The sequence below is a fragment of the Lissotriton vulgaris genome, chromosome 1_1 (assembly GCF_964263255.1).
Source record: "Lissotriton vulgaris chromosome 1_1, aLisVul1.2, whole genome shotgun sequence".
Lineage (NCBI taxonomy): Eukaryota > Metazoa > Chordata > Amphibia > Caudata > Salamandridae > Lissotriton > Lissotriton vulgaris.
In genome coordinates, this window is record NC_141685.1 from 1900543027 (window position 1) to 1900568836 (window position 25810).

The 25810-nt window shown below is 46.7% G+C and overlaps 1 protein-coding gene and 1 pseudogene across 1 annotated transcript in view; one reads left to right on the forward strand and one right to left on the reverse strand.

Annotated features, from left to right (window-relative positions):
- Positions 1 to 25810, reverse strand: part of ADAMTS20 (ADAM metallopeptidase with thrombospondin type 1 motif 20) — a 1033120-nt gene that overhangs the window by 222670 nt on the left and 784640 nt on the right. The window lies entirely within an intron of this gene.
- LOC147751364 (uncharacterized) lies at positions 5346 to 6527 on the forward strand (annotated as a pseudogene).

Consider the following 25810-nt stretch of genomic DNA (forward strand, 5'->3'; position numbering starts at 1 on the left):
CGGAGTCTGCCCTCACCATTGTGCTCGACAACATCCGCACTAGGGTGGACAGGGGTCAGACTACCTTGCTCGTCCTCCTGGACCTTACAGCTGCGTTTGACACCCTCTCTCCCTCGGTATTAACATCTCGACTGAGGGAGATAGGGGTTGAGGGGTCTGCACTTAGCCTACTGACCTCCTTTCTTGATCGGAGAGAACAGAGAGTTAAGCTGGGAGAGTTTCTATCTCCATCTCTTCCTGTGCACTGTGGGGTTCCTCAGGGGTCGGCATTAAGTCTGACCCTATTTAAAATCTATGTAACCCCACTGGCCAGGCTTATTAGATCTTTTGGGATGGAGGTAGTCTCCTATGCCGACGACATGCAGATTCTGGTGTCTCTCGCCCAGTCTGTCACTCTGACTGCCTCCAATTTTAGATCATGTATGGAGGCAGTCGCCCAATGGATGAGTAACAATTCATTGAGGCTTAACGGCGAGAAGACGGAGATTCTGGTGTTCGGAGGAAAGGAGGAGATATGGTCGGCGGAATGGTGGCCCACCTCGTTGGGAGCCTGCCCTGCACCCACCGGCCTAGCTAAGAATTTGGGAGTCCTGATTGACCCGTTGCTAAGTATGCAGCAGCAGGTTAACAGAACAATTGCCACCTGCTGGGGTGTTATTCACATTCTAAGGAAGATCAAACACTACCTGTCCCCGCAAGCAAGAAAGCAAGTCGTGGTGGCCCTGATAGGGTCGAGATTGGACTATTGTAATGCACTGTATGCAGGGATCAACAAGGGCCTGCTGCAGCGGTTACAAATTGTTCAGAACGCAGCTGCGAGGTTTGTTTTAGACTTGCCCAGACGTTCATCAGCCTCTGCTGCTAGGAAACTCCTTCATTGGCTTCCGATGGAGGATAGGATTCTTTTTGTTATTGTTATTTTTGATTTGTATCGCGCCCAATCACCTGCAGGTCTCTAGGCGCTCGGAAATCGATGGTAAGAACAATAACTTAGCAATCACAAAAGAAGGCATCCACTAGCCTATATAGCACTCATGGATCTTCTAAACAGCAGTGTTTTTAGCACCTTTCTAAACCGTAGGAGATTCCCTTCCCTGCGCAGCGTCTCAGGTAGTGTGTTCCATAACTGAGGAACTAACACAGAGAAGGCTCTGCCTCCCTTGGTTACAAGTTTGCACCGGGGACAGACCAATAACTGAGAATCTGAAGATCTAAGAGTTCTCAATGGACTGTACACCACCAAGCGATCTTTAATGTAGGCGGGTGCCAGACCGTAGATTGCCTTATGAGCTGTACACAGATTCTTGAATTCCACTCGCTCTTTGATAGGGAGCCAGTGCAGGCTCTGTAACAGGGGAGATGTTTTGTTTCGTCTTGGGAGCCTGAAGATGAGACGTGCAGCATCGTTCATGACGACCTGTAGCCTATTTGTCAGGGTTTTCGGCAGGCCGAGATAGAGGGCATTCCCGTAATCTATCCTCGAGATAACAGTGGCTGCTACGATTGAGCGCATCATGGATTGAGAGAGAACGGGGGCTAGCTTCCGTAGCTGTCTGATGATGTTGGCACAGCTTCCCACCACAGAAGAGATCTGACTGACCATTGATAGATCGCAGTCCAGTTTGATCCCCAGGCTCTTTACATTCAAGCTAGGTTTTGGAGCCGGGCCTAACTCCGCAGGCCAATAGAGGTCACACCATGGTGAGGTGGCAGATGGAATCACCAATACCTCGGTCTTATCTGGGTTAATTTTCAAAAGATTTTCCGTCATCCATTGTACAGTGTACCTCAAGATGTTCTGGGCTTGGAGTTGTGCGGCGCTTGTGTTATCGACACTCAGCAACAGCTGCGTGTCGTCCGCATAGTTAAATACTGTACAGCCCATGCACGCCAAGGAAGCAATCAGAGGTTGCAGGTAGAGATTAAATAGAAGTGGGGACAGGGCCGAGCCCTGAGGCACCCCACATTCTAGAGTCCCCACCTCGGAGATTTCGTCCCCAAGTTGTATCCTTTGGGTCCTTCCCAAGAGGAAGGATTGCAACCATCTGAGGGCCAGGCCTTTGATCCCGAAGTCACTCAATCTCTCCAGAAGCAGGGCATGGCTGACGGTATCGAACGCCGCTGAAAGATCAAGCAAAATCAGGGCGCTCGGTTTCTTACCGTCAGCCAAGCCTCTCAATTCATCCAGCACCGAGAGCCTCACCAACTCGGTGCTGTGATGAGCTCGGAACCCTGCCTGTCATTCATGAAGTAGGTGGTGAGACTCGAAGTACATGGACAAGGATTTTAATACATGCTGTTCCAGTATTTTTGAGAGGAATGGCAACTGAGAGATAGGCCTGTAGTTCTTTAGCACTGCGCGGTCTGCGCCTGGTTTCTTCAATAGGGGTCTTACACGTGCTTCCTTAAGTTCAGCTGGTATATACCCTGTCTCCAAGGATCTATTAAGGAGGGAGATGATGCATTCCTCCAATAAGGGGGGGGCTACCTGAAAGACCCTGGGTGGACACGGGTCTGCTGGAGATCCGGATTTGATTCTGCCCATCAACTGCTCCAGACTCAGTGTATCAATCTCTGGGAACAGTGCGATAGTGCAGTCAACCGGTTTATGAGGGGCTGTGGGCATAGCCATCCCATTTGCCATGCCACTTTTTATTTCCTGGATAATGGATCTCACTTTCTCCAAGAAGTATCCCTGGAAGGCATTGCAATTTATGGGAGACTGAGAGCTTTCGGATTTTTTACTCAGCTCCTACAAGATCTTAAAGGTCTCTTTCTGGACATTAACTGCCTTACTTAGGCGGGACTCATAGTATTCAGCTTTAGCTAGAGCAATAGACTTTTTGTATAGGTTAAGAGAGTTTCGGTAGAGGTTCCTAGCTGTGTCCTGTTTGGTTTTCCTCCATCCTCTTTCCAATGCTCTAAGCTTCCTTTTATGGTCCCTCAATGATGGCGTAAACCATGGAGCCCCTTTACCAGGTCCTTTTATTAGCTTCGTTCTCATAGGTGCTATCTGGTCAATAGCCTGAATCAAGCTCTGCGTTAGATCCGCGTATTCCCGGTCCAGACTACGACCTGGACTCAGAGACTGATCCATTGGCGAGAACACCTTGGTCAGGGTTATCAAATCAACCTCTGCCCATTTACGGATTCTCCTAACTTCCGGTGGCAAGTTATTTATGTGGCCGTTAATGCGTACCTCGCAGGATACTAAATGATGGTCAGACCATATACATGGGGCAACATCTTTAAGGATCTGTGGTCCACACAAGGTCAAGAACATGACCTTTAATGTGTGTGGGAACCTCCACAATTTGTTTGAAGCTTAGAGCTGACATCATGGTGTCCAATTGGCGCATAGGCAGGTCCCAATGGGATTTATCCCAATGTAGGTTAAGATCTCCTGTTACTAAGATTTTCGTATATCGGGTACATAAGTCCGACATAATGGGACCAAAAAAATCATAGAACAGTGGGGTTGCATTGGGTGAGCGATAAACTGCTAGCACCACCCAACAGGAGTTATTCACTGTGACTTTTACCCCAAGCAAATCAGCTAGATCGACTGTCTCTGACAGCAGTCTTTCCACTAACAGAGCCTTTTTTAAAAAGGACCGCTACCCCTCCCCCCGTGCACTTCCTGGGCGGTTATGCCACATAGCATCATAGCCGCTAGGGAGAGCGGCAATGATGTCAGGCATCGAATTATCGCCCATCCAAGTCTCTGAAAGGGTCAATATATCTATCTCGTTGTCCTGCAGCAGATTATAGACTTCCACATGGTGGCAGTGGAGCGAACGGGTATTTAGGCTAGCTATTTTCAGTGAAGAGTACAGCCCTAAGGGGGTCACATTATGGGGGAGAGATATCGCGTACTTCCTGAGTTTCATCAGGGTTACATGATCCAAGCGTACTTCACCTTTATCCAGATTACGCAACTCCTCCGAGGAGTAGGTACGCCGTTGGCCAGAAGTCCCCGCCCCTGAGCCCGTTTTAAAATTCTCTGCCTGACATATGGAGCCTTGGCGAGAAATAGGTCGGGAGGAATTGCTGACCTTTTGGTCCCTTATAGCCCTTCTAGAAACTTACGCTCTGCCAAGAAGTCTCTGCTATGTGCGCCCCGCTTTCGGAGAGCTAAGTGGGGGGGCAGAGCTTTTTCGATTCTTGAGCCTAAATGGTGGAACACCCTACCGAATGAAATTAAGTCTCTGCCCACTTGCAAGCCTTTAGAAAAGCTCTGAAGACTCGTCTTTTTGTCAAAGCCTACTTGTAGTTTTTGTCTCTGCCTTTTTTGATGACCTTCTGTCTGTTAGGCACCTTGATGCCTTCGGGTTTTAGTTGCGTATTATAAGTTGCTTTTCATTTCATTAAACACAGCAGCATGGAGGACATCTAATTTTGAGTCATTTGATGTTGATGTCAAATGATGTTGATGTTGATGCGTGGTTAGAGAATCTCAAATTGTAGTCGCAATTTTAGGTAATTGTAAAAAATTGTGTTTACCGCAAATGCACTGCCAAAACCTTTTATACATCTTGGAAAGGCTATTTTGCATTCGCAAACGGTTACATTTAGCGACATGTCACATGCACCATTTAGGAATGCAAAATAGCTTGATACTTAAGGCCCTAAATCTTAATGGTAACCCATGGGGTAAATGCTATCCAATATCAATTTATTTGATCGATGTAAAAGGTAAAACAGGTTGTTTGGGAATATTATGACATCAGCTCATTATTATGGATGATACTGGTGTCACTCACGAACAAGTTTACCCCCAATTCACCCGTTCCTACTTCCTACCCTTTGTCCCTATTCTTGTCTTCCTTGACATGACACCGTCTTCCTATGAAATTTAGGGAAGGAGGTAACTGGCCGTGTAGTAATCACTGTTAGTTATCGAAAGCGTTTCCCCATTCATGCTAAATATGATTTAATTAATACCCTTTGTGAATTTTCACTGGACATTGATAGTACATATTTTATATTCTAAAACAAAAAATAATAAAAAACAGTTTTTTAAAGAAAGGGTATGCAAAAGAGCAACATTTGGGTTGCAGTTTGTTACATTGTACTGTGCTCCCCCGTTTCTCAATTCTACTCGGTATTGTACTTTATATTGTATAAAATATCAAAGACATGGTGTAAAACACTTATTTTACTTTGAACACATCCTCTCATTTTTGTGATGCATGTAATGCCCGCAATGTCTTACAAACATGGCAATTACAGAAGTATTTCAAAGACACGGTTTGATGTCAGAAAGGCAGAAAGATCAAAGTCTTCACCTGATAATGTCTACACTTGAAAAGCGCAGACATCCGAAAAGGTCTTGACAAGCGATAATGGTCTTCAGGCACGCAGGGAGCGGCGCTGCAGGTAAGAGAGTGTGTCAGAGGGAGGACACGGACGCTCTCACTCCCGCCATTGCTTGCAAACAGCTGCAGCAGTTGTCAGCGGAGCGCGATCTCCTCTACCGCTGTACTGGGAACAGATCACATCCATATGGAGGCAGCCACTCCCTCGCTGGTGCCTCATCTTCCAGGCTCTGCTAGTTCAAAGCCGCAGCACCTCCGGGCGAGCCAGGCACAGCAGTGCTGGCTCTCGCAGAGCCGTCGGTGGTTGGAGCAGAGGCGGGGCAGAGCAGGCGCTCAAAGAGGCTCCCGCGGGTAGAGGAAAAGTACAGCACTGCTGGCTCCCACAGAGGCTTCAGAGGGTGGAACAGAGGCAAGGCACTGCTGGCTCTCATAGAGGCTGGAACAGAGGCACGGCACTGCTGGCTCTCATAGAGGCTGGAACAGAGGCACGGCACTGCTGGCTCTCATAGAGGCTGGAACAGAGGCACAGCACTGCTTGCTTTCACAGAGGGTGGAACAGAGGCCCGGCACTGCTGGCTCCCACAGAGGCTTCAGAGGGTGGAACAGAGGCACGGCACTGCTTGCTTTCACAGAGGGTGGAACAGAGGCCCGGCACTGCTGGCTCCCACAGAGGCTTCAGAGGGTGGAACAGAGGCACGGCACTGCCGGGTCCCACAGAGGCTGGAACAGAGGCACGGCACTGCTGGCTCCCACAGAGGCTTCAGAGGGTGGAACAGAGGCACGGCACTGCTTGCTTTCACAGAGGGTGGAACAGAGGCCCGGCACTGCTGGCTCCCACAGAGGCTTCAGAGGGTGGAACAGAGGCACGGCACTGCCGAGTCCCACAGAGGCTTGAACAGAGGCACGGCACTGCTGGCTCCCACAGAGGGTGGAACAGAGGCACAACACTGCTTGCTTTCACAGAGGGTGGAACAGAGGCCCGGCACTGCTGGCTCCCACAGAGGCTTCAGAGGGTGGAACAGCGGCACGGCACTGCCGGGTCCCACAGAGGCTGGAACAGAGGCACAGCACTGCTGGCTCCCACAGAGGCTTCAGAGGGTGGAACAGAGGCATGGCACTGCTGGCTCCCACAGAGAGTGGAACAGAGGCACGGCACTGCTGGCTCCCACAGAGGGTGGAACAGAGGCACAGCACTGCTGGCTCTCATAGAGGGTGGAACAGAGGCACTGCACTGCTGGCTCTCAGAGGGTGGAACAGAGACACTGCACTGATGGCTCTCCCATAGGGTGTAACAGAAGCACAGCACTGCCTGCTTTCACAGAGGGTGGAACAGAGGCACGGCACTGCTGGCTCCCACAGAGGGTGGAACAGAGGCACGGCACTGCTGGCTCCCACAGAGGCTTCAGAGGGTGGAACAGAGGCACGGCACTGCTGGCTCCCACAGAGGGTGGAACAGAGGCACGGCACTGCTGGCTCCCACAGAGGCTTCAGAGGGTGGAACAGAGGCACAGCACTGCTGGCTCTCACAGAGGGGGGAACAGAGGCACAGCACTGCTGGCTCCCACAGAGGGTGGAACAGAGGCACGGCACTGCTGGCTCCCACAGAGGCTTCAGAGGGTGGAACAGAGGCACGGCACTGCTGGCTCCCACAGAGGGTGGAACAGAGGCACGGCACTGCTGGCTCCCACAGAGGCTTCAGAGGGTGGAACAGAGGCACAGCACTGCTGGCTCTCACAGAGGGTGGAACAGAGGCACGGCACTGCTGGCTCCCACAGAGGCTTCAGCGGGTGGAACAGAGGCACAGCACTGCTGGGTCCCACAGAGGCTTCAGAGGGTGGAACAGAGGCACGGCACTGCTGGCTCCCACAGAGGCTTCAGAGGGTGGAACAGAGGCACGGCACTGCTGGCTCCCACAGAGGGTGGAACAGAGGCACGGCACTGCTGGCTCCCACAGAGGCTTCAGAGGGTGGAACAGAGGCACGGCACTGCTGGCTCTCACAGAGGGTGGAACAGAGGCACGGCACTGCTGGCTCCCACAGAGGGTGGAACAGAGGCACGGCACTGCTGGCTCCCACAGAGGCTTCAGAGGGTGGAACAGAGGCACGGCACTGCTGGCTCTCACAGAGGGTGGAACAGAGGCACGGCACTGCTGGCTCCCACAGAGGCTTCAGAGGGTGGAACAGAGGCACGGCACTGCTGGCTCCCACTGAGGCTTCAGAGGGTGGAACAGAGGATCGGCACTGATGGCTCTCACAGAGGGTGGAACAGAGGCCCGGCACTGCTGGCTCTCACAGAGGGTGTAACAGAAGCACAGCGCTTCTGACTCACACAGAGGGTAGAACAGAGGCCCGGCACTGCTGGCTCCCACTGCTGGCTCTCACAGAGGGTGGAACAGAGGCACAGCACTGCTGGCTCCCACAGAGGCTTCAGAGGGTGGAACAGAGGCACAGCACTGCTGGCTCTCATAGAGGGTGGAACAGAGGCACTGCACTGATGGCTCTCACAGAGGCTTCAGAGGAAGGAGCAGAGGCCCGGCACTGCTGGCTCTCACAGAGGGTGGAACAGAGGCACGGCACTGCTGGAACTAAGAGGCTTCAGAGGGTGGAACAGATGCAGGGCACTGCTGGCTCTCACAGGGGCTTCAATAGTTAGAACAGAAGTGATGCAGCGTAAACATGGCCCTGTTGGCTCTCACAGAAGCTTGATCAAAGGCACAAGACTACTACTGGCAGAGGCTGCAAACGCTGCAGTGGATGGAGCAGGTGGACAACACTGCTGGCTCTCACAGAGGCCTCAGAGGCTGGAACAGAGGAACGGCACTGATGGCTCTCACAGAGGCTCTAGAGGGTGGAACAGAGGCACGGCACTGCCGCCTCTCTTACTCTTCAACCCTTCAGAGGTTGGAACAGGCGCCCAGCGCTGGTGGGCTTCACAGAGACGTCAGCGCTTCAGAGGATGGAGCAGATCAGCAACGAAGCTGAAGAAAAATGAAGCGAGGCTGAAGTGGATTTACCAACGACCACAATGTAAGTTTGCAGCCTGCACTGCTGATGCACTGTGTAAATGAAACTGATTTGTAAAAAAGAGACAGGGAAGGAAGGAAACATGCATTAGAACCCTTAAATGATGCCACGTACTGAGATTTCCACATGCTCGGGTATATCTTGAAGAGGCTTCACCCTTTTCACAGACTTAGCCACTCTTTCCACTATAGACGCACATGCAGCAGTTAATGGTTTTACCCATTCTACAATTCACAAACACTTTGAAACAGAGCGCGTGAATATGCAAGCAGTTTGAACTTTTTTTTTTTACAAAGGTTAAACTTTTTTCCACTGCAACTTCTTTCTTCTAATACTCTTTAAGATCACTTGCACGTGGACCAATCATGCTATCTTACGACTATTACGTTGATTTTCCAATGAGAAGTTGAACAAATTACATTCTTATTTCATTATGAAATCATATATATATATATATATATATATATATATATATATATATATATATATATATACACTGAAAAAAAATCAAAGGTTTCAGAGACATTTTAGTTAGGCTTAGATTTCACACGCACAAAACCATAGAAATTCAGCAGTTGTAGTTAACTGGGCTAACTATAACTTAAGCCCCCACAATGCACTGGTTATGACCTCCCACATCACACCACTCATGACATGGTCAGTGGCATCACGGATGAGATCACTCATGACATCTCAAATGACATCACTCATAAAATCCAGTGGGTGTGTTTCGTAAATGTTTCTGAGACTTAAAGATAGATATGAAGCTGCTGCATTAGTTAAATTAGTATTCTTTCTGTACTAGTAATGAGTGATACTATTTCTAACATATGTTATCCAAGAGGTTGTGTATAATTGTATCAGTGTGTGAGTGGGTGTTTGAGTGGCTGTATGGGTGTCGGAGTGAATGTGTGAGTGGCTGTATGGATCTCTTAGTGGGTGTGTGTTTGGCTGTATAGGTCTGTCAATTGGTAGGTGGGTGGCTTTATGCGTCTATGAATGGGTTTGTGAGTTTGTGTGTGTGTGGCTGTGTGAGTGGTTGTAGGGGTGTAGGAGTGGTTGTATAGATGTGTGAGTGGTTGTATGGGTGTGTGAGAGGTTGCATGGGTATGTGAGTGGTTGTGTGGTTATGTAAGTAGGTGTTCGAGGTGCTGTATGTGTGTGTTAGTGGGTGTGTGAGTGGATGTATGGGTCTGTGAGTGGGATTGTGAGTGGTTTTGTGGATAGGTGTGTGAGTGGTTTTGTGGATGGGTGTGTGAGTGGTTTTGTGGGTGGGTGTGTGAGTGGTTGTATGGATCTTGTGTGTGAGTGGTTGTATGGGTGTGTGACTGGGTTGTAAGGGGTTGAATGAATCTGTGAGTGGGTGCATGTGTGGTTGTGTGGGTTTGTGAGTGGCTGTGTGGGTGTGTTAGTGGGTTTGTGAGTTGATGTATGGACCTGTGAATGGGTGTGTGAATTGCTTTATGCGTGTGGGAGTGATTGTAATGGTGCATGACTGGGTGTGTGAATGGTTGCATGAATCTATGATCAACACTGATGACTTCTCAAATGATATCACTGATGACATCATCCAATGAGTGTAAGTATTTTCGAAGAGTTTATGATTGTTAAACATATGTACCAAGCTAGTACAAAAGTTAAATTACTGTACTAAGGGCCGTACTACATAAAGTGCCATGGGGGCACAACGGGCATTTGCGTCTGCTTTGCGTGCCCCCGGGGCACTTTGGTATTACAGAAGGGATACAGACGCTTGAGTGACCCTTCTGTATTACTAATAGCACTGGCGCACGTAAAGTGCCAGAGCTCTCTTCAAGTGGGTGTTCTCTCATTTGCATTTGCATAGGGGCATGGCCCATGCGGTAACCCCACCTATTTCAGCTTAAAAAAATACCTCAAAATCCATGTCCTCAGCTATTATTGGGGATCCTAAACTGTGACCTGCACTTCATCTCCAATTCACCATGTTATACTAGTCCAGTAATATTTGTCCATTTTCCTGAACATCATCTACCTAATTACTTGATATGTATAGCTCTTGACCCTGTTTATCTATTTGATTTGTGTATTTCGCATGGTCTTTTCATTATCTTTTATCTACTTGTATGTCATGTTTGGCCCAATTATTATTGGGGGTCCTAACCTGTGACCTGCACCTGATCTCCAATCACCATGTTATATTTGTCCAGTAATATCTATCCATTTCTCGAACATCATCTACCTAATTACTTGAAATGTATAGCTCTTGCACCTGTAACTCTATTTTGATTTGTATATTTCATGTGATGTTTCATTATCTTTTATCTACTTGTATGCAATGTTTGCTTTATATCATCTTCTCATGTAAAGCACTCGGATACCTCGTGGTCTAGCCAGCATTATATGAAACTTTTTAAATAAATAAATAAAAAATAAATAAGTGAGGGAATTCCTTTGCCTCTTTGCAATATTATAGATGTGGGCACAGAGAAAAAGTAGCCCTCAGGAGGTGCACTGACAGTGCGCCAACTAAAAGTCAGTGTACCTCCTGAGAGCAGCCTTCTGCAAGGGTAAAGGGGGTTTATGGACCCCCCAGACACTCCCTTGCAGGCAGGTGCAGTCACTGACTGCACCCACCTGCAAGGGGATCTCTATTCCCCTTTAAAAGTGCAGGTGGGTTGCCACCTGCACAGTGAAACACAGAGCTGCATTAAAACAGTCACTCTGTATTTCACATGAATGTGCTGCTTCCAGGGAAGCACAAGTTCGTGGCTGCCCTGGGGGCAGCAAATTCCCCAAAATGCGGCACATTTTGCTTCATTGTGCCGAGCGCACCATTGGTGCTCCTGGTGCAATGAAGGAAAATGTACAACATGTGTAATGCGGCTCTAGGTGTACTACTAATACGTGATAATATTTCTAACATATATTATGTGAGTGGCTGTGTGACTGAGTATGAGTGGGTGGCTAAGTGCCTGTATGGTGGTATAAGTAGGTGTGTACGTATCTGTGTGAGTGACTGTATTGGTGAGTGAGTTGCTGTGTCAGTGGCTGTATGGGTGAGTGAGTGGCAGTATGGTGAGTGAGTGGGTGTGTAAGTAACTGCATGGGTGAGTGAGTGGGCACCTGAATAGGTGTACAAATCAGTGACTGGTTCTGTAAGTGGCTATATGGGGGAGTGAGTGGTTGTTTGAGTGGGTGTTTAAGTGAATTGGTGTGTGAATGGCTATATTGTAGAGTGTCTGTGTGAATGGATATATGGATGAGTGAGTGGATGTGTGAGGGCTTGTATGGATATGCGAGTGGCTGCGTTGAGAGACTGTATGGGTGAGTGAGTGGGTGTGTGAGTGCTGTATAGGTGAATTAGTGGGTATGAGCATAGCTGTATGGGTGAGTGTGTGGCTGTACAAGTGGCAGTATGGGTCAGTGACTGGCTGTATGAGTAGCTGTATGAGTGAGTGAGTGGGTGTGTGAGTGGCTCTTTGAATGCATGAATGGTTGTGTGAGTACTTGTTTGGGTCTGTGAATGGGTATGTGAGTGGTTGTGTGCATGGGTGTTTGAGAGGTTGTAAAGGGGTGTGAGTGCCTCTGTAGATGATGTCGTTTGAGATGTCATTAGTGATGTCATCAGTGAAGTCACAGACTGTTAGACCTGGCAGCATTGATGTGAGTTTCCCCTGTACTTTAGCCTTTTGCCTCCAGTGTTTTTGCTGTGTGTTGGACTTCGTTTTGCTGGTCTAGATGATTTGGGCACTTTGCGACTGCTGTTCAGTGCCAAAGTGCAAGTGCCCCCTTTGTAAATTGTTGTTATGGGTTGTGATTCAATGATTGGCATATTTAATTTACTAGTCAGACCCAAATACAGTGCACTGTGTGTGCCCAGGGCCTGTAAATGAAATGCAGCTAGTGGACTGCAGCACTGATTGTGCCACCCACAAAATGTTATGTTATGTTATTTAATTTTTATATAGCGCACAGCTACTCAATAGAGTGTACCAGCGCTGAGCAGAGCATACAAAGCTCCCTAATGTATGGAGCTTGGTTGTGCTTCTGTTTTAACATTGTCTCTCATTTTCAACTATACTTTGCATCTTCCCATATAATGCAAACAGCATAAACATCGCTGTATTGCCTTAGCACCGCGTCTCTAGTAGTTCTAGTTCTGAATAACCCTAACTATGCCAGCCTGGTTAATACAGCGCGTGTACTGCGGACCATGCGCCATGGAATTCTAACGCCCCGGTCTGACTACGCATCGAAACCTTAGCTGCTTGATGTTGCCCCATCAAGCGGCGATTATTGAACATTGCTTTTTATTCTAAAAAAGCCTGTAAACATTCTTTGTCATAATGCCGTGGACTACATGTACCATGAGCCTTCACCCGGCCCCCGGGCCACACCCACAAGCAAGCAGAGCAGGGAGTTTTCAAATACGCCGGAAAACGCTGAGACACACAGACAGACCGTGTGCCAGGAGTTTCCGAGTGATTGAATCCCACCGAAATACAACAAGTAAGTGCACCACGGGTTTTGTTAACCGCGCGTAGCACCGCATTTCCTCAACCCTTGGCCCCATGCAAGCGCCGGGTTGTAATACAATTGCCTTGTCTCTATGCAGATTGCGAGCAAGTTCCGAACTGATCCTTTGACATCTGACGCCACCCGTATTACGGGCCAACCTGTCAGGTAGGAACAGAATCCGGCATCACACTTTTGCTCTGCCCTTTGTAGAAGTAGTTTCCTAATTGTGTGCCCCCATGTTTGTGTTGTCCCCAGCTTGATTGAGAAAATAATCATCATGTAAGCAGCTCCACTCCTCCGTGTCAGTCCCGTGTGGCGGTCAATAATTCATGAAAAAACTCTCACAGGCAAACCACAGGTATGAGCCCCTTACCCTTGTTGGTTTTAGATGTTATGGTTAGAACTCGAACTGCAAACATGGACTACAGTGCTAAGTCCCCTTTACATGTCTTTACAGAAATCTCATCTTCCTTGGCGTTTTACCGACATCAAGGCACACTCATTGCCATGTGCAGGTAAAATTCTAATTCTTGATGTGGAGTCACTAAAGTTTTTTCTAAGAGCTCTATGGTCCCCAACCCTGACACCTTTTCTGTATATTGTTACAGACACTGACCCCAGTCCCCGTCCTGAAGAGAACCGTCATTTATCCGGTTCGAAACGCGTCGACACCTCCACCCTGTGGTTATTTAAAAAGGGTGCACCTAGGAAAGGAAATAATATACCATCTGGGACCCTAATGGTGCAACCCATTATAAACATCATACCACAGTGTTGTCAGGCAGGCAGGTGTACCAATCCATCTGTCCCCGCCCGTCCTCTGGTTTTACAACCCTTCGGACTGGTTGTACCTTCTTTGTTATGTATGAATTTTCTAATTGCACATAAATGCGACTAATGTCTCAGTATTGAATCACGTTATTTGTTCTTTTTGGTGTGTCATTTGAAAATTGTCTCAAATAATTGTGTTTTCTTCACTTTGTAAATAATGTATATTGGTATGTATGTATATATGTAAATATTGTATTCATGTATTCACTGTCGTGACAGTTGTTTGGTTTGCCCATGCAGTTTTGAAAAAATTGAGAAACCAAAAAAAATGAAATTAATTTGTTTTGGTACAGATGACCGTGGCTACGTAGTATAAATTGACTGCGTGACCTACATTCGTGAGAAAGATTTTCCCTATCCAGCCACTTTGTTCTGTTTACCCAGCGCTGAGCAGAGCATACAAAGCTCCCTAATGTATGGGGCTCCTGTGCCATGAAGAGCTTTGAAGGCAAGCACAAGAGCCTTAAAGTGAATTCTATTAGGGATCGGCAGCCAATGTAAGTTCTTTAAATGTAGTGAGATTCGTTCTCTAGGACCCAGCACAAGAACTGCTCCAGCAGCCATGTTTTGTATTACTTGAAGTTTATGCAGGAGGCAGTCCAGGAGGCCTATGTAGAGGACGTTAGTGTAGTCCAGTCTTGATGTTATACCTGCCTGGACCACCGTCCTTCTATGAACGAGCGAAAGGAGGGGAAGAAATCTCCGGAGCATTTTCAGGATGCCATAGCAGGTACCAGCAACTGATTTGACTTGGGATTTCATGTCAAGGGAGGCATCCATTTTTACCCCCAGATTTCTCACTGCTCCTACTGATAGCTGAAGGGGTGGTGTGTCACCAGGCAACCAGCACCTCCATGCTTCCTGGGTGAATGAGCCGAAAAGGATCACTTCCGATTTCTCAGGGTTACATTGCAGTTAGTTGGATCTGAACCACATAAAAACCTCTCTTAAGCATTTGTTAATCCTCTCTCCATCTGGCTCCTCCTCCCTTTTACAGGTGAACAGCAGCTGAATATCATTCGCATAGGATATAATAGTTGTACCATGAGCCTCTGCCAGAGGGGCGAGAGGAGCCAGATAGAGATTGAACAACAGCTGACTCAGAATGGATCCCTGAGGGACACTTACCTTTATAGGGGGAATGCAAGCCGCAAAAGGGGGGACCTCCTGACTTCTATCCTCTAAAAAGGAGGAGAACCATTCTAAGACTGTGCCACCAAGACCACACTCCCTTAGCCTCTGCAGGAGACGGTCATGGGGCACGGTGTCGAAAGCAGAGGACAGATCAAGTAGGAATAAAACCGCTCTTCCTCCTGTATCTAGGGTCTCCTTAATGGACTCTGATATCTCGAGGAAGGCTGTCTCCGTGCTACAATTAGCACAGAAACCAGATTGGCTCATATGGAGAACGCTGATTGTTCAAGTGAAATCGGTGATTAAAGAATTCACGTTTTTTTCAATAGATTTTGCAAAGAAATGCAGAAGGGAAATAGGCCTAAAATTAGATGTTATAGTAGGATCCTGTAAATGTAAACTCTGGCCTGCCATTGCAGAGCCTGTGTGCAGTCTGGTACTGCCATGTCGATTTGGCAAGTGCACACACTTGCCAGTCCCTAACTTTCCCTTTTCTTACATGTTAGTCACCCCTATGGTAGGCCTGAGGTACCCCTGTGGGCAGGGTATATTGTATGTGAAATATATGACATGCCCTAATGTGTGTGGCATGTGCTGATAGTGAAATAATGCCAATTTCGTGTTTCACTATTGCATGGGTACCTGCTCCCATAGGATAGAATGGGGAGTTTGTTAATAACATCTTATAAACATAACTACCCCTGGGAACAAGTTTGATATGCCTGAACTCAGAATGTTACAATCCATCTTTTAGTGAGGGTGATTTTTATATTCTGTGTTTAAAAATACCACTTTTAGAAAGTAGGTATTTTCTTGCTTAGCCATCCAGTATGCCTCTGCTTGGTTTGTGTATTGCATGTCTGGATTTGGAGTGTCAGGGGCTGGGGGAGCAGTGGCTCCAGAGAGCCTGATGAGTCAGGGCTGGGCTGAATAGGCCTGGTCTGCATTTGGAATTGTGGGAGGAGTAGCACCTGCACCTGAATAGGGCTGTGCTGCCTTCCACACTTAAAACTCCGCCCCCCTGTGGTGTGTCTGGAGCCAGGGCTCACACTGACAATGGAGGTTGATGTGCACTTGCAAAGTGCCCCACAGAACTGGTTTTGGCTGGTTACAGACACTCTCTGCCTTCAGAGAACCAAGGATTATTGGATATAAAAAGAGGGGCCCAGACCCCATACTCTTAGATCACTTCTGGGCAATCAAGAGGACCTTAGCCAAGTAGAAGAGCCGGAGATGCTGAGGAGGAATACTGTCCCTGTGCTGTTTGCTGTCTGGGGTTGGCCTGCAGTGGCTACTTGCTGCCAAGGAAAGGAGAAAAGGACTTTGCTATTTACTGTGTCCCCTGCTTGAGGAAGATCTCCAAGGGCTTGAAACTGAGCTTGCCTCCTGTTCTGATGTCTCAGGAACACAGACTTCACCACTAGCTCCCTGAACTTCCTTGCTGGGAGTTCTGACCTGCAAAGAGGTGCCTGCTGTTGTTTTGGTCCTCTAGAGACTATTTTCCTCTGGAAGCTGGAAGAATCCACGCATCGTCCTGATTCATCGCATCGCATTAAGGCGCCAAGTTTGCTACATCGATGAGGGATGCAATAAGAAACCGACGCATCACTTTTTCTCCGGTAAGGAACCGACGCATCACCTCCCCTGTGCAGCAGTAAGGAACTGACGCATCACCTCCCCCGGAGCAAGGAACCGACGCATCACCTTCCCTGAGTGTAAGGAACTAATGCATCACCTTACCTGCGGCCTGTTTTGTTTGTTTGTGTGACCCATCCCAGGTACTTTGTGTGAAAGGTGTTGCATCTGCAATTTGCTTTGAACTAAACTATTTCTACCATCTGAAAGTCATAATTTTGTTTCTGTAGTGTGGATTTTTGTTGTTTGGTCTTGTTTTGGTTTACATAAAGATTAATTATTTTTCTAAACTGGTGTTGTGTCCATTTGCAGTGTTTTTTTTAGGTCTCACCTAGGCAGCGTGCATGTGCTTCTCTAGGAGTGCCTTTAGCCATCAGTCTACACTTTTCAAGCACTGCACTCGTGCTTGTGGCAGCATCCACGTTGCGGGAGCGAGCAGTGGCACAACCACGTTAATTACAAACATATGGCCGCTGCTTGCTCCCGCAAGGGGGTGCCGCCACAAGCACGAGTGCAGGGCTTCATAAGTGAAGACCGCCGATCCCGATGCTGCTTGCATGTGCCATCACTTATTTACATTGCTGTGGAGTTTGCGTAGTGTCAGTTTGTGACTAGCGCTCATGCAGCAGAAAGCAGGCAAGGTTTACAGAGTGCCAGTCTGCGCACTCACTCTCAGCCCTCGTGAGTAACCTCAGGAGTCCTTGCTGGAGGAGATTTGTGATTGCAGTCGCCCAGTGACATGCGTTTGGTGGTCTCTTTTTCTGTCTTGCTTCTGTGAAACTAGTATTCAAAGTATCGCTTTCCCGACATCTAATGGCTCAGGGACTAACGGTCAAACTCAGGATTTTTTTTTTATCCCATGGATACAGATTCACATCATAGTCGGATCGCTGACTCTCTCATTCTTATAAGGCCGATTAAAAAAAGGAACATTGAGGTATGTTTCAATGAACACCTATATTTTAAGCACCAAGATACCACAAAGTGTGAATATGTGCTTAACAATTACACATCACATGGCGTGTAGCATTTTTCTCTCTCCACACTTCTCTCTTACCTCAGACTTTGCTATCCTCTGCCTGTCCCAGATCACTGCCCTGCTTCCCACTTTCTTTCTTGCTTTTCATTTATTTCATATTCCTCCTCCTTTCTTTACTCATTTATTCTTGGCTTTTGTTTTACTTTCACCCCATTTCACCCTCTGTATGACTTCCCCATTCATTACTTCTGCGACCTCTTCCTCTCCACTGCCTTTCACCACCCACTCTAGTAATATCAACTTCTGTTCTCATTCTGTCTACGCTCCTACACTCACTCACCCACTCTCCCCATTCCCGCTCTAATTCTCCTTTACCCCATTTCACGTTTACTTCCCCCCTCTTCTCTCTTTTGCTCCTTTCTCTCCTAACCTCGTCCTCCCCTCGCCCACCTTCCTTTCCCTGCTGCTCCACCTCTTCACCTCTTCTCCTTCTTTCTCTTCTCTCTTCTTCCTACCCTCCCCACCCCCTTTCCTAGTTCCTAGCTGGAGAAGTGTGGCTTAATGATTAGAGCGGCAGACCCTGATGCAGAGGTCTAGCCCGGGACCAGGGTTCAATTCCCCGCCTCGGCGGGTCTTGGGCTCAAAATTCCACGGACCTGATCATTCTCGCCTCGGTGCCTATTCCAATCATGGAGTCCCACTCTGCAACTCTGGGCAATAGCTTGCTTAATCTCCACAACGGCCCCCACAACGCTAAGGATGCCTGGCCTCCACCTTGGGGGTGCCCAGGAGTGGACACCTCACAGGGAAAGTCAGGATGGGTTCCACAGCGGTATTCGTACAAGCGCCTTGAGACCCTTGTGGGTGAGTAGTGCGCTACACAAGTATCAATTTCTTTCTGTGAACTCTCTGCATCTCTTCCCTGACTGGGCCGTCTCTCCTCGGACATTCCAGTTCTCTTGGCAGCAGTACTACCAGTTTCCCAGCCCAAAGCCCAGAATCCTATTGGGGAGACGCACAATAGGCGGGGTGATGTGGTTGATGCCCAGGGCCCAACTGGGGGTTCAAACAGGCCCAAGACTTCCTCAAGAGTCGGAAGGCACCGATGCAAGCGGCAGAGCGATTGCATTATTGATTGAGTGGTGATTCAGCCTTGTTTTTCCCGTTACCCAGATGCAGATAATACACACAAGCATCTGTGAAATGCTGCTTTTTACCCACCCTGCAGCTGTCTTTTATACAGTTATTACTACGTTGGCCACAAGTGACCACATAATTCCCCTAGACACCACAATTCCCCTAGACACCACAATTGCCCTACACACCATATACATCCAATCCACAGCACAGAATTCCACATCATGCCACAATATTCAACAACACACCACATAATTCCACTCCACTTCATACCACTCCACGATACACAATAACACTCCACATAATTATACTCCATAACACATAATCCCACTCCACATAATCACAGTAAACTCAATATTGCATAATTACTATCCACATAATGCCACTACACATAACTCGACTCAACACCACTCAATTCCATATCACACAATTCCAAAGCAAGCAATTCCAGTCCAACCCACATAAATCCACTCCTCACCACACAACATACATCCACTCCATAACACATGGCTAAAAGACATGGGCATTAACAACGCCATTAGCTCTAGGATTAGTAGTCAGTTTGACATGACTGCATCATCGCTCCTTGTGTTTTTTGTGGAGGTTGGGAGAGTTTGGTTTCCTCCCCAGTTTCTATGCTGCGAGTGCTATTCGCAGAGTGTGCTGAGTGCACCTTATGTACAGCATGATTTTCATTTCGTTCAGCTGAAATTACTGACATTAGTGTATGTTGTTTGCAGAGTAAAATACATGGTCATGGTATGCTGCAGTAGTATATAAAGTTTGGTATACGTCACCTGCCTTACGTGCACTACATTGTGAGAACCTCATAGTGCGTGCAGTGTTTCCTCTGTGCATATTATACAATATGCAAAGGGCACGATCTGAGTTGAGTTTGTGAACAGCATTTTGTTGTGTGACATTACAATAATATATGGTATCTACGGCGTGTGCATTATGTGTACACTATAATCTGTTCCATAGAAGCATATGGTGCCCTGTGCTCTGTCTTCAGTAGCTTGATGTACTGCATGTGTCCCTTCCCTCTCCAGCCTCTCAGAGCAATTTGTTAGCTCTCCTTATGCTGCAGACGAGTATGCACTTTTCAATCATAAGCGAAACATTTTTATATTAAATCTTTTTTTAATACAGTCGGTCAATTATACATAATCTCATCTTAATTTTAAACAAGGTAAAAAAATACATATAACACATTTATTATTATAACTTGCATCATGCTGCACACAAGCCCCACAACTCTACAACATAACTTAGACACATTAGCAAAGCTGATAGCTCTGGCTAAACACTTATAAGATCCTAAAGGCGAGACCTATTGGATTTGCCAATGCTTGTCTGTATTACTGTATGTGCTCACAAATGCTTTACACACCGCCTCTGAGAAAAGCCAGTCTGCTTGTGCCAAGCTACCAGGGTGGTGAGCAGGGGTTATTTTAGAAGTGAGTCCCCCTTACCCTGAGTAGAAGCAAGGGACCCTATTTGGACAAAGATACCTACCCCTGCCAACTAGAGACCCTTATTTCTAACACTGACCATGTCAGGAGTGATGTAATATGTGAGGTAAGAAGCAGTGCACTGTGGGGGGTTATGTTATAGTTAGCTTAGCTAACTATAACTGCTGAACTTCACTAGTTTTCCACAAGTGAAGTGTGAGTTCCCGTAACCTTTGGCTATTTCTGTGAATTTCTAAGGTCTTTTTAATGTTGTTTTGTAACTATAATGCCCCTGTAAACTTTATTTTTTTAGGTACATTTCTAAGGTTCATTAAATTTTATTTCCTAGCTGTAACTATTAACATTTGACAGCGAGTGTGTGAGTGAGTGCATGAGTGTGTCAGGAGGTTTATGAGTGGGTGTGAGAGTGTCTGAGTCGGTTAGTCAGTGGTATGTGAGTGTCTGAGTAGGTCCGTGAGTAGGTGCGTGAGTGTCTAAATGGGTGGGTGTTTGAGCATGTGAGTGGGTGTTTCAGTATGTGAGTGAGTGTTTGAGTGTCAGAGTGGGTGTGAATAGGTACATGAGTCTCTAAGTGGGTCTGTGAGTGAGTGCATGAGTCTGTGTGTGGGTCTGAGTGGGTGTGTGAGCCTGAGTGGGTCTGTGAGTGGGTGCATGAGTCTCACAGTGTGTTTGAGAGTGGGTGTATGAGTATCTCAGTGAGTTTGTGAGTGGGTGCGTGAGTCTCTGAATGGGTCTGTGAGTGGGTGTGTGAGTGTCTGAGTCTTCTATATTTTGCCCTTCTTCTGCTGTTTTTTCTCTGCTTATTTTCCCCCGTTTTTGCCTTTCCTGCTCACTTTTCTACTCTCTGTTTTGTCATTTTTGCAAATTTTTCTATCCTCCATTTAGTCTTTTCTGATTGTTTTTCTGCACTCAGTTTTTCATTTTTTCATTTTTTTCCCTCTAAAATGGGGGAGGAGGATGCTTTCATTTAAATGGGCAGAGGACCACAGAGCCTACATCCTCGAGGCAATTTCGGCCCCGGAACACCATCTCCCATGGGCCCACCATAATTCAATGGGGGAGAGGGCCCACACGTTTCTCTCCCTGGGGTGATTTCTGCACCAGGGACCTCATCCCCCAGGGCCTGGCCTTAACTGAATGGGAGAGGGGGGCCACGCGGCCCTATGCTGGACGCACATCCTGGGCTAATTTCACCCCGGGGACCAGCCATGTTTCCCTGGGTGCCCTGGAGCATACCCAGGGCACCCAGTGTGCTATGGGACCGTGGGGGAGCCTCAAGGCCCCAGCGGTCCCAGCCCACTCCCTGCATCCTGCTGAAGCCAGCATTGCACACTAGGAGTTGCTGTGTGCAATATCAATAGTTTCATCTTTTGCCCTGCCTGCATATCTGCAGGCAGGGAGAGAGATGAACCCTCTACTTCCAGCGGGCGGGAGTACTTTGACAGCTCCGGCTAGCTGGAACTGGAGTGTTTGCTTTTGCTTGGCAAGAGCTGTCAGCTCCTGCCAAGCAAATGCAAATAACTATGTCCCAGGAGGGCACCCCATGACATAGCAGGTCCTTGGGGGTAGCAGTCGCCTGGACCATTAATGGCTCCAGGATGGGTGCTGTATGGTCCCCCTCTTTTTCTGAGATAGATAGATAGAAAGATAGATAGATAGATAGATGGATAGATGGATAGATAGATATACGCTGAAAAAAAACCAAAGGGAAAATAGCATTATAGTTAGGTGTGATGAAAAGATCTGTTCTTTTTTTTAAAAAACACCCCAGAAATTCACTGAACATACCAAAGGTTAAAGTATCGTTTTAGTTAGGTGAATATGTCAGTGATAACATTAACTCTTTGAACTAAAAAAGCCACAGAAATTCACCAGTTATATTTAGCAGACTAAACTATAACTTGCACTGCCGCCATGCAATGCTTATGACCTTACATATTACATCACTCATGACATGTTCTATGACATAATTTATGACATCACTATAATATATATTATATATATATATATTAGCACATGAACAAACAATCCATTGTGTAACTTGAACTGTTAATTTCCCATTAGTGATTTAGTAAATATTGTCCATTGAGGAGGTAGATTTCGATTGCAGCTTTTCTTTATATGTTTCCTACCTGGGGAATTTCTAGATTAATTTTGAGACAAATTACCCAAAGAGAATGTTTACAGTGATCCCATTAATATCTGAATCTATATATGTAAAATGAATATGATCTCTCTAAACAATATCTCGGTTTCTGGAATTAAATGCCTGTTTTTCACACACATCCAAACACACAGACACACGCGGGCATGCATACACACCCCATCTTCATAGAATTAACTAAACAGTAGTACCACTACTTTAACTGTGGGAAAAAGCTGTCTTTTTTCAAACTGCCTTTGTAAAACCAGAAATAAATGCCCCCTACAAATGACAGTTGAATAGTATATTTATTTATTTATATTACACATTTATTAAGCGCACTGTTACCGAGAAGGTGTCCTGGCGCTAAATTTAATTGTAGTATGTTGAGTCTTTAAAACATTTCAGTAATACATTTAGAATCCCTTGCAATATTTCAAACTCATTACTTGTCTGTATTACTGTATGTGCTCACAAATGCTTTACACACCGCCTCTGAGAAAAGCCAGTCTGCTTGTGCCAAGCTACCAGGGTGGTGAGCAGGGGTTATTTTAGAAGTGAGTCCCCCTTACCCTGAGTAGAAGCAAGGGACCCTATTTGGACAAAGATACCTACCCCTGCCAACTAGAGACCCTTATTTCTAACACTGACCATGTCAGGAGTGATGTAATATGTGAGGTAAGAAGCAGTGCACTGTGGGGGGTTATGTTATAGTTAGCTTAGCTAACTATAACTGCTGAACTTCACTAGTTTTCCACAAGTGAAGTGTGAGTTCCCGTAACCTTTGGCTATTTCTGTGAATTTCTAAGGTCTTTTTAATGTTGTTTTGTAACTATAATGCCCCTGTAAACTTTATTTTTTTAGGTACATTTCTAAGGTTCATTAAATTTTATTTCCTAGCTGTAACTATTAACATTTGACAGCGAGTGTGTGAGTGAGTGCATGAGTGTGTCAGGAGGTTTATGAGTGGGTGTGAGAGTGTCTGAGTCGGTTAGTCAGTGGTATGTGAGTGTCTGAGTAGGTCCGTGAGTAGGTGCGTGAGTGTCTAAATGGGTGGGTGTTTGAGCATGTGAGTGGGTGTTTCAGTATGTGAGTGAGTGTTTGAGTGTCAGAGTGGGTGTGAATAGGTACATGAGTCTCTAAGTGGGTCTGTGAGTGAGTGCATGAGTCTGTGTGTGGGTCTGAGTGGGTGTGTGAGCCTGAGTGGGTCTGTGAGTGGGTGCATGAGTCTCACAGTGTGTTTGAGAGTGGGTGTATGAGTATCTCAGTGAGTTTGTGAGTGGGTGCGTGAGTCTCTGAATGGGTCTGTGAGTGGGTGTGTGAGTGTCTGAGTCTTCTATATTTTGCCCTTCTTCTGCTGTTTTTTCTCTGCTTATTTTCCCCCGTTTTTGCCTTTCCTGCTCACTTTTCTACTCTCTGTTTTGTCATTTTTGCAAATTTTTCTATCCTCCATTTAGTCTTTTCTGATTGTTTTTCTGCACTCAGTTTTTCATTTTTTCATTTTTTTCCCTCTAAAATGGGGGAGGAGGATGCTTTCATTTCAATGGGCAGAGGACCACAGAGCCTACATCCTCGAGGCAATTTCGGCCCCGGAACACCATCTCCCATGGGCCCACCATAATTCAATGGGGGAGAGGGCCCACACGTTTCTCTCCCTGGGGTGATTTCTGCACCAGGGACCTCATCCCCCAGGGCCTGGCCTTAACTGAATGGGAGAGGGGGGCCACGCGGCCCTATGCTGGACGCACATCCTGGGCTAATTTCACCCCGGGGACCAGCCATGTTTCCCTGGGTGCCCTGGAGCATACCCAGGGCACCCAGTGTGCTATGGGACCGTGGGGGAGCCTCAAGGCCCCAGCGGTCCCAGCCCACTCCCTGCATCCTGCTGAAGCCAGCATTGCACACTAGGAGTTGCTGTGTGCAATATCAATAGTTTCATCTTTTGCCCTGCCTGCATATCTGCAGGCAGGGAGAGAGATGAACCCTCTACTTCCAGCGGGCGGGAGTACTTTGACAGCTCCGGCTAGCTGGAACTGGAGTGTTTGCTTTTGCTTGGCAAGAGCTGTCAGCTCCTGCCAAGCAAATGCAAATAACTATGTCCCAGGAGGGCACCCCATGACATAGCAGGTCCTTGGGGGTAGCAGTCGCCTGGACCATTAATGGCTCCAGGATGGGTGCTGTATGGTCCCCCTCTTTTTCTGAGCACAGATCGGCCCCCGGGGGAGGTATATGGGTCCCACGGCCGTATTAGACCTGGAAGGGGGGGGGGGGCGCTGGTCCAGAGGGGGGATCACTGCTCTCCTATATGATTTTAATATGTAGCCCCGGGAGGTGGTGGTCCCCAAGCCCATGTTGAGCCTGTGCAGCTGCCTATCTCATTTTTTATTTCTAGCCCTAGTGAAGTGTTGATCCCTGGGGCATTTGTATTTCCTTGGAGGGGGGCCTATGCACGCCTCCTCCATTTTTAAATAAAAAACACTTTCCCCCAGGACCTGCCTTACATATGGGCTACAATTAATAAAAGTGTTAGAGCCTGTGCTTGTTTAAAAAAGAAATCCACAGCTATATTTGCAAACATTTAGCAAAAATTGCTGTAAATTAAAAATTACTTTTTTTGCCCAGCCAAGGTCCCTCTTGGACCCCAAGACCAATGCTTGGAGTTCAGGGAATTCCTACCATGCCCCCTTTTTCCACCCTTTTTTTTTGGACTTGGCTGAGTCCCAAGATGACTACCAACACTTCCTAGTTGAAATGTTAGCAGCCAATCAGAGCTCTGCAGATCTCTGCACAAGCTTGTTATTAATCGCGAAGGCTGCACAATCGTAGATATTCAAATTTGGATTTCATTTATTTCCTCACACACTACTGAATAGATTTACACCAAAAAACTGAAAGCGTGATCTTCGTATTTAAAACTATCTTTCTGCCAAATTTAGTGTAATTCAGTTCAGCGGTTCGGGCTGCAGGCATGTTTATAGACTTGATGGGAATTAACAAAGGAAACATGCTTTTATTGACCCGCCACTTTTTCTCGGCCCCCGCTTGACAGATCACCCACAAACTTTCCATGTGCACCAAGAATCGAACACACTTTTTTGTGAAACTTTTGTAAAGATTCATCTAATGGTGCCACAGTTATAGGCAAGTCAACAATTATTTTCCGATAGATAGATAGATAGATAGATAGATAGATAGATAGATAGATAGATAGATAGATAGATAGATAGATAGATAGATAGATAGAAAGATAGATAGATAGATAGATGGATAGATGGATAGATAGATATACGCTGAAAAAAAACCAAAGGGAAAATAGCATTATAGTTAGGTGTGATGAAAAGATCTGTTCTTTTTTTTAAAAAACACCCCAGAAATTCACTGAACATACCAAAGGTTAAAGTATCGTTTTAGTTAGGTGAATATGTCAGTGATAACATTAACTCTTTGAACTAAAAAAGCCACAGAAATTCACCAGTTATATTTAGCAGACTAAACTATAACTTGCACTGCCGCCATGCAATGCTTATGACCTTACATATTACATCACTCATGACATGTTCTATGACATAATTTATGACATCACTATAATATATATTATATATATATATATTAGCACATGAACAAACAATCCATTG